Source organism: Artibeus jamaicensis, unplaced genomic scaffold, assembly GCF_021234435.1.
Source record: "Artibeus jamaicensis isolate MK-2021 breed Jamaican fruit bat unplaced genomic scaffold, CSHL_Jam_final contig_64, whole genome shotgun sequence".
In the NCBI taxonomy this organism is placed as follows: Eukaryota; Metazoa; Chordata; class Mammalia; order Chiroptera; family Phyllostomidae; genus Artibeus; species Artibeus jamaicensis.
This window is the reverse complement of record NW_026521911.1, coordinates 14,829,503-14,837,751: the sequence shown is the minus strand read 5'-3', so window position 1 is coordinate 14,837,751 and position 8,249 is coordinate 14,829,503. Positions and strand designations below refer to the sequence as shown.

General features: G+C 38.6%; 1 pseudogene; it reads left to right on the top strand.

Moving 5' to 3' along the window:
* The first annotated feature begins 450 nt into the window (after positions 1 to 450).
* Positions 451 to 1,895, top strand: LOC119043580 (dnaJ homolog subfamily C member 7-like; annotated as a pseudogene).
* The last annotated feature ends 6,354 nt before the right edge of the window (positions 1,896 to 8,249 follow it).

The following is an 8,249-nucleotide window of genomic DNA, read 5'->3' as shown; positions in this document are numbered from 1 at the left end:
ATAACAGCAAGTATGAGTGAACAAAAACGTGTGCACACAAATAAAATTTTCTAGCACTGACAGCAGGGACAGTGGTGTGTGTGCAAGTGTGTGTGCAAGTGTGTGCCTGCACATTCACTGGGGTTGTCTAGCAAAGTGCACGGCACCGATAAAGTGCTCAGATGACATATACAGAGGAGAAAAAGAAGAGAGGGAAATAAAACAAGTTGTCTTGAATGAATTAAGGTTAAAATTTTCCCTTTCAAATTTTCTCTATTGAGTTTATAATATAAAACTTTAGATGATAAAAATCGTAGCTTCCCAGGATTTTAGAGATGGTCCTAATTTGTAACATCAAGGTGCATACATATCAGCCTCCCCTGGCCCCCACCTCAAAGCAACCACTTGGTAAACTTTTTCTGGTTGGGCTCTCTGGTCCCAGTGGGTAAGACGGCACCTGCCACACAGTGTGATGTGCTAGTGGTGGCAAAGGAGCCAGAGTTGCCCCACCTTTGCTTTGAATAAGCAAAGAGAGAAGCAGAGTCTTTCATGGAACAAAGAAATGCCTACTATCCAAGAAAGATTACAGGCAAACTTGTAACTGTTATGAGAACGTCGTTGATATGTGTTCTAAAAATGCTAGCTACTATGAGAACAGTGCAGCCGCCTTGATGATACTTGGAAGGTTCCAGAAGCTCTTGGAGATGCACAGTAGTAGGTGAGGGTGGACGACAGTTTCATCCCAGGACATCTATGAGAGGACAAATGCCACTTCTCTCTAGGACTGCCATGGCAAGGCGCTGCAGTTGCCAGAGAGCCTTAGGACTGGATCACAAAAAAGGCTCAGGCATGAGAGTTCAAGAATACTAATGCAGTCATAGAATATGAGAAAATAGCATAAACAGATTTGGAGAAGTAGAATTTTTGGAAAGTAGTTTTCTCCATGAATTGTGCTCTAGAGCTTGCCCTTGTTAGCCATTGCTTCAGATCTTCAGAGCAGGACGTTTAGCAATGCTGTGTCATTATCCAGAAGCACAAGCTGTGGCCAGTGACATTTACAAATGTCCTACCAATGCAGAATCTCTATGGGTACCAGGTCTTTGCCGTTATTATGAAGATTGTACTGAGAAGGTGGTTCGGTCTTTTTGTACAGCTTCTCAGGATGACTCCTGACCACGAGAAGGTCTGTGCTGCTTGCAGAAATGCTGAAGCACTTAAAGTGAAGAAAGAAGATGGGAATAAAGCTTTTAAAGAAAGAAATTACAAGTTAGCCTATTAACTGCACCCTGAGGCCCTGGGGATAGACCCCAACAATATAAAAACAAAGGCTAAACTCTACTGTAATTGGGTAGGGTTAATTCCAAGCTTAGGAAACTAGCTAATGCAACAGAAGATTGCACAAATGCAGTGAAGCACGATGACACATAAAAAAAGCCTACTTGAGAAGGGTTCAGTGTTATGTGGACACAGAACAGGATGAAGAGGCAGTGCCAGAATATGCAAAAGAGTATCAGATGGAGAAAACAAAAGAACACAAATGACTCCTAAAAAGTGCATAGCTGGCACTGAAGAAGAGTAAGAAGAAAGATTACTGCAAGATTCTGGGAGTGGACACAAGAATGCTTCAGAGGATGAGATCAAGAAAACTTATTAAAAACGGGCCTTGATGTGTTAGCCATACCAGTGGAGCCAGTGTTGAAGTGCAGGAGGAGGAGAAAAAGTTTAAGGAAGCTTTTATCCCCCTCTCTGATCCCAGGAAAGAGACTCACTGTGGCAGTGAGGAGGACCTGGATGAGGAGAGCATGCAACAGGTGATTCTGATGCAAGCAATATCTTCAAGGCATCCTTCACGTGGTGCTGGGGGCTTCAGCTCTGAAGCATCTGGTCCACAGAGTTTCTTCTTTCTGTTTGGCTAATGAAAGGAAACCAGAACCCAGAAAATGCAGACTTGATCCATTTAACCTTGAATGTGAACACAGTTTACCTCCTCCCTTCATCATGTCTCCATGTACTTACAGCAGTTTTTTTTTCTCAGTTGGATGCCAGTATCTGTGAGTGGAATAAAAAAAAAGGGAGCCAGTGCCCAGGACTGCAGGTAGGGGAAGGAGGCGGGGGCTGCTGGACAGGGAGGCAGCTTATGAATTTTTGTTTTATTGTTTACATTTATTTTAAAAAATAAAATATTTTGATTATTTCTGGCAAAAATTTCTGATTATCTCATAATTTATGTCTTTGCATATACAAACATGAAATTACAGACACTTTAACCAGATAACTTGTTTTTATATTATGCATTATAGCCATCTTTCCAAGTCTGTACTTAAAGCTATCTCTTACTATTTTTGAAAATCTCCAAAAATATCCTGCAGAATGGATTTTTCTTAATTTATTAATACTTAACTACCCCTATTATTATCCAATTCACTCTTAGAAGCAACGCTAAAATGAACCTGTTAACACTTGAAATTGCATAATTAAAGAACATGTACTTAAGAATTTTATCAATATTTTCAAATTACTCCTAAGAAAGGCTATTTTCATTGTTATGCCCATCAACAATACAGCAAAGTACCTATTTACCCACATTTCACCTAAAGAGTACATGCTCAATCCATTACATTTTCACTGATTTTATAGGCAAATATTATTTGCCTATAGGCAAATGTTTATAGGTAAATAGTATTTATAGGCAAATATTATTTTAAATGCATTTTAAATTAATTTTTGAGAATTGAAATATTATTACTTCACTTAAATTGCTAGTGCATATCTCTGGGTTATTTTACTATTGTATTTTCTTTCATTTTAACAAAAATATATATTTGTTCAAAAGAAAGATTGAAATGAAATCACTAATGAGCCTGTTAAATTTGAGCCTTTTCCCTAAGTTTAAATACTTTCCCTGGAAGAAATAAATTATTTACAACTACATAGAGCAGAAAAGCACTAGGGAGACAGGGAAGAGAGAGAATTCAAACTGGACAGTTACAGCAAGAGCTAGCTTTGCCCCTGTTCCTTTGCCATAAGCCGAGAAAACCTTCTGTTCATGAAAACAGCTTTCTTAGCCAAAAAGCAGAACGTTGAAGATTAGACAAGGCCCTCAGGTTGCCACAGAGTAAGGAAGCTTCTGCTAATGCTTCAGATACTTCAGTCTGAAAAGATGTCAGTTCATCCATTCAGCAGGTAATAAGTTGCCCTTACTGAGCTTGCAGTAAAGCTGGGGAGAAAAACAATTTGAATTCTCTCCTTCTTCCTTGTTTTCAGTGGAGGTTGAGGGATAAGGACAAGCAAATAAATGAGGGGTGAATGTACCAGCTGATAAACTTTGGGAGAATCTTGTCTGTGGAGAGACAGAGAGGCAGGGCTAATGAACGTGTGTTTGGCTATTGTTTATCAGTCATAATCATAGTAAAACAGTTCTTAATTTATTATTCTTTGACCTAATCTTTTATAATTAATTAATTATCTAGTAAAGTTAACCAAAAACTATTCCTGCATTATTTTTCTCTTATCTGATTTTCTTTGGGAAAAGTCTCTCTTGATCTCCTCACCCCACCCCAGAAATGCTGATGCTTTTGTTCAGGGAATAGACAATCCTTACAACAATGTTAATCTGCTTAACTTTATTGTCAGAAATGCCAGTAGATGGTTAGTGCTTTTCATGTTTGAAGAAATAAGCCAGTTTCTGTCTCTCCCTAAAGATATGAACATTTTTTAATGTTTTATAAGTCTCAACCAAAAATAAATTTCTAAAGTTAAAACTTTGATTTCAGCATATCAGAACTAAAGTAATAAACTTAGTCTCATTCTCCACTTTTAGAGAGAACGTATCAAGACTCAAATAACTTAAATTTCTTTCCGCTATAAAAACAGTTTACTCCTCTCTGTCGAAATCCTTCATTTGTACAAGAAAATTTGAAGCAAGGGAGAAAGATAAGTGAAAGAGACATCAGTTCTGGGTTTGGGTGACCTATGTATTCTGACAGTGTTCTGAGAGTTACCAGCAGCTACAGAAGGATTTCCTCTTAGGGCCACCTGGTGTCAGTTTACTAGTCCCCTGAATCCTTCATTGCCCCACCTTCCAGAGCCACTGAGCCCCTTGTGTCTGCAGGAACCCCCCCCCCCCCCCCCCCCCGTGAGCCATGGGATCTATTATTGGGGTGGTATCTGCTCTTATTTTGAAACAAAGGAAATTAAAAATGACTCTGCTCCCAAAAAGGTAAATCTTTTCTTGTGGTTTTGTGAGCTCTAGCAAACTTTTAAGCTTCTTGACTTTCAAGCTTTTTCTAATGAAAGAAGTATTTGTTAAATAATATAAACCCTGCTTGAGCTGTGACAGTTTTTCAAGGGATAATTTGTAGAAGGAAGTAGAGGCTTATGATAATGTTAGATTTTTTAGGTCATGGAGAATAGCAAACTTTCCTTTTATTTTTATACAACAAAAAGTTGGGTGCATAAGGTGTGTGGCATAGTGAAGGAGAGCAGGGGGGACTGAATACTGACCTAGGTTTAACATTGACACCATTACTTAGAACCTGTGGACTGTCTACGAGATGGTAACTTGCACAGTTTGTTATACCTATCTCAGATTTTTCTGTGGATTTTAAACAGGAAAATCTTTGCAGAAGTCATGCAAAATATTTGAAAAAGTAGTAGGTACCCTCCTCTTTGTGCTGAAATTCAAATACCCAAATTTCAAATGGCTAGAATTTTGGTCTTTATTCAGTGGAATTGTCATTCCTAAATTTAATTCGGAGACTTCATGTTTGTAAAATACTCTTTCTTGACAGTTTGTTCTCAGCCACATCAAGCAGGCCCAGTGAGACAGAGTGACTTGTCCAAGGTCGCCAGCTACATGGTAAAGTTTGGCTTGAAATTCAGTTTTTGCGACGATTGAAGATGATGTGCAGTGGTCCTCTCCGCCTTGTCTAATGTGAAATGGCCACTTTAAATCATTTATAAATGCCTTTGGCAACTCCATTTCTCCTCTATCATATTAACATTACCTGAGTTAGTTGCCAAAGAACTTGCATTTTGACTAAATATTTCTATAAATTTCTTTACATAAATTTGTATAATATTAATCACAACACGATTTATATACATATGAAAAAGAGCTGTGCATATGATTGTAAGACATATTATTTACATCTGTTTTGATGCATTTCGTTCCCTGCACCCCAGAAAACTTCTCATGTTCTGCATTCGGAAACTGGATATACAGTTCTTCAGCTTTTTTTTCTCATGTGACTCTTTTCTTCTCAAAATAACTGTGAGTTTCTTGAATGCAGGGAGGACAGATTCTTGGTAAAAACATGAAGGTCAAAGCTGTTTATACTGTTTCACTTCCCCTTCTCTCCTCTAACTCTCAGGAAACCTCCCCCACTTAAAGACCTTCCTGCTAGGAGGCTGTCTCTGGGCTTTCTTCAAACCTGAATCCCTCTTTCACTCCTTTCCCCAGCACCACTAACAGGCTGTGTGGGAAAAAATAACCTTAACCAGCTATGAAGCTAGAAGCGATTTTTAAATTATATTAGTGGAGAGGTCATGGTTTGGGCATAGTATTATAGTTCTCAGAGGTATTTGCATTTTAACCGGGGGCAATTCAATTCAATAACCATTTAGGGAAACCAATATCAGGCCTGGATAATATACAGAATACCCTTCACCCCTTGCTCACCCCCAGGAGCATGCTCAGAGACAGACAAACAAATGACTTCAATGAACCCTGTGACTAATTCAGTGATGGAAGAGGCTACGTTATAAAGCAGGTGTAAAGAAGAAGAAATGATTAAGAATAGTTGGTATAGTAAGGAAACCTTGGAATTAATCATATTAGTGAAATAAAAGTGACATTTCATCAGGGGTAAACTAGCAAGGAAACTGCTGCCAAAAAGCTGAACTCTGTTGGGTTGTTTGTTTTGACACACTGAAACTTTTTGCAAACAAAATAGGAACTTTCAAGACTCTTTGTGTAGTTTTTCTCTCTATGGTATACCACTTCTCTCTCTCTCTCTCTCTCTCTCTCTCTCTCTCTCTCTCTCTCTCTCTCTCTCTCTCTCTCAAATAAAACCTGCCAGCTTCAAGAAATAGCTAAAAGCTCACCTTTGCTTATTCAGGTCCCATCCTTAAGTTTAGGAGAACTGATGGACCCTCCCTTGGCTCTCCTCACACATTGCTTTATCAGATAATTTTGTGTATTAGTGATATTTCCACCCACTTTAATAGAAATAAACCTTCACATTTTTATTATAGATCTTATAGTCTACAAAGCACTTTCACATAAATATCATCACATGTGATCCTAATAGCAATTCCTTAAAGTAAAACTTTTCTTTGCCCTGGCTGGTGTGGCTCAGTGGATTGAGTGCTGGCCTGTGAACCAAAGGGTCACTGGTTCAGTTCCCAGTCAGGGCACATGCCTATGTTATAGGCCAGGTCCCCAATGGGAGGGATGTGATAAAGGCAACCACACATGGATGTTTCCCTTCCTTCTCCTCTCTAAAAATACATAAATAAAATCTTTTTAAAAATTGTCTTTGTTTTATAATGAGAGTATCTAAATCTCAGAAAATTTCCCAAATAAGCAGATGTTTAAGTTTAGTCTTTAATACTAGTACTCTTTCCACAGAAGAATGAGACCATATTCTTTTGTTGTTGTTATCATCATTTTTAAAGTAACTTTTATTGATTATGCTATTATACTTTTCCCAGTTTTTCCCCTTTATTCCCCCTCCACCCTTCCCCCAATCCTCCAACTTCCCTCCTCTTAGTTCATGTCCATGGGTTGTACATAGTTCTTTGAGTCCTCTGTTTCCTATACCATTTTTTATCTCTCCCCATCTATTTTATGCCTATTAATTATGCTTCTTCTTCCCTGTACCTTTTCCCTTTTATTTCTCCCTTCGCCTTCCCACTGATAATTCTCCATGTGATCTCCATTTCTCTGATTCTGTTCCTGTTCTAGTTGTTTGCTTAGTTTTTGTTTTTGTTGTTTTTTCTTTTCTTTTAGGTTCATTTGTTGATGATTGTGAGTATGTTGTCATATTATTGTTCATATTTTTTATCTTCCTTCTCTTAGACAAGTCCCTTTAACATTTCATATAATAAGGGCTTGGTGATGATGAACTGCTTTAACTTGACCTTATCTGAGAAACACTTTATCTGCCCTTCCATTCCAAATGAAAGCTTTGCTGGATAGAACAATTTTGGATGTACGTCCTCACCTTTCATTACTTTAAACACTTCTTTTCAGCCCCTTCTTGCCAAGGTTTCTTTTGAGAAATAAGCTGATAGCCTTATGGGAACTTCTTCATCGGTAACTGTCTCCTTTGCTGCTTTTAAAATTCTCTCTGTATCTTTAATCTTGGCTAACTTAATGATGATGTGCCTTGGTGTGTTCCTCTTTGGGTTCAACTTTTTGGGGACTCTGGGTTTCCTGGGGTTCCTGGAAGTCTATTTCCTTCACCAAATTGAGGACATTTTCCTTCATTATATGTTCAAATAAGTTTTAAATTTCTTGCTGTTGTTCTTCTCCTTCTGGAACCACTATAATTAGAATATTGGAACGTTTCAGGCTATCCCAGAGGTTTGTAAGTCTCTCTTCACTTTTTTGAATTCTCATTTCTTCATTCTGTTCCAGTTGGAGGTTTATATTTCTCTTTTGTTCCAAATTGTTGCTTTGAGTCCTGGTTTTTTTTCCTGCCACTGTTGGTTCCCTGGATATTTTGCTTTACTTCATTTTGGGTATCTTTCATTTGTTTTTTCACTTTTTGGCCAAGCATAATCAGTTTGGTGAGCATTTTGATGACCAGGGCTTTGAATTCTCCATCAGATAGGTTGGCGATCTCCTCATTGCTTAGTTCTCTTTCTGAAGTTTTGCTCTGTTCTTTCATTTGGGCAATATTTCTTTGTCTTGGTGCACCTGTTAAGTTGTAAGGAGGCGGGGCCTTAGGTATTGGGGGGGCAACCCTCTTTGCTGTGGCACTGCCTGTGGGGGGGACAGAGAGGACATAATGTAGCTGGTCTGTTTGGCTCTGGCTCTAGCCCCACTTTCCAGTGGATTCTCCTGAGAGACTGGGAGTTTGGCCCATCTTGGCAACCCCCACTGTAGTCCACAGTCAGTTTCCCATTAAGCCCACCCCACCCACATAGTCTCACCGTAGGTTTTTACTGGTCTGGTTGTTCTGATTGGTTTTTTCTTTAATTCCTTGGTTGTTGAAGTTCCATGCAGTTTGATTTCCTGGTGCTTCTGATTGTTTATTGATTTT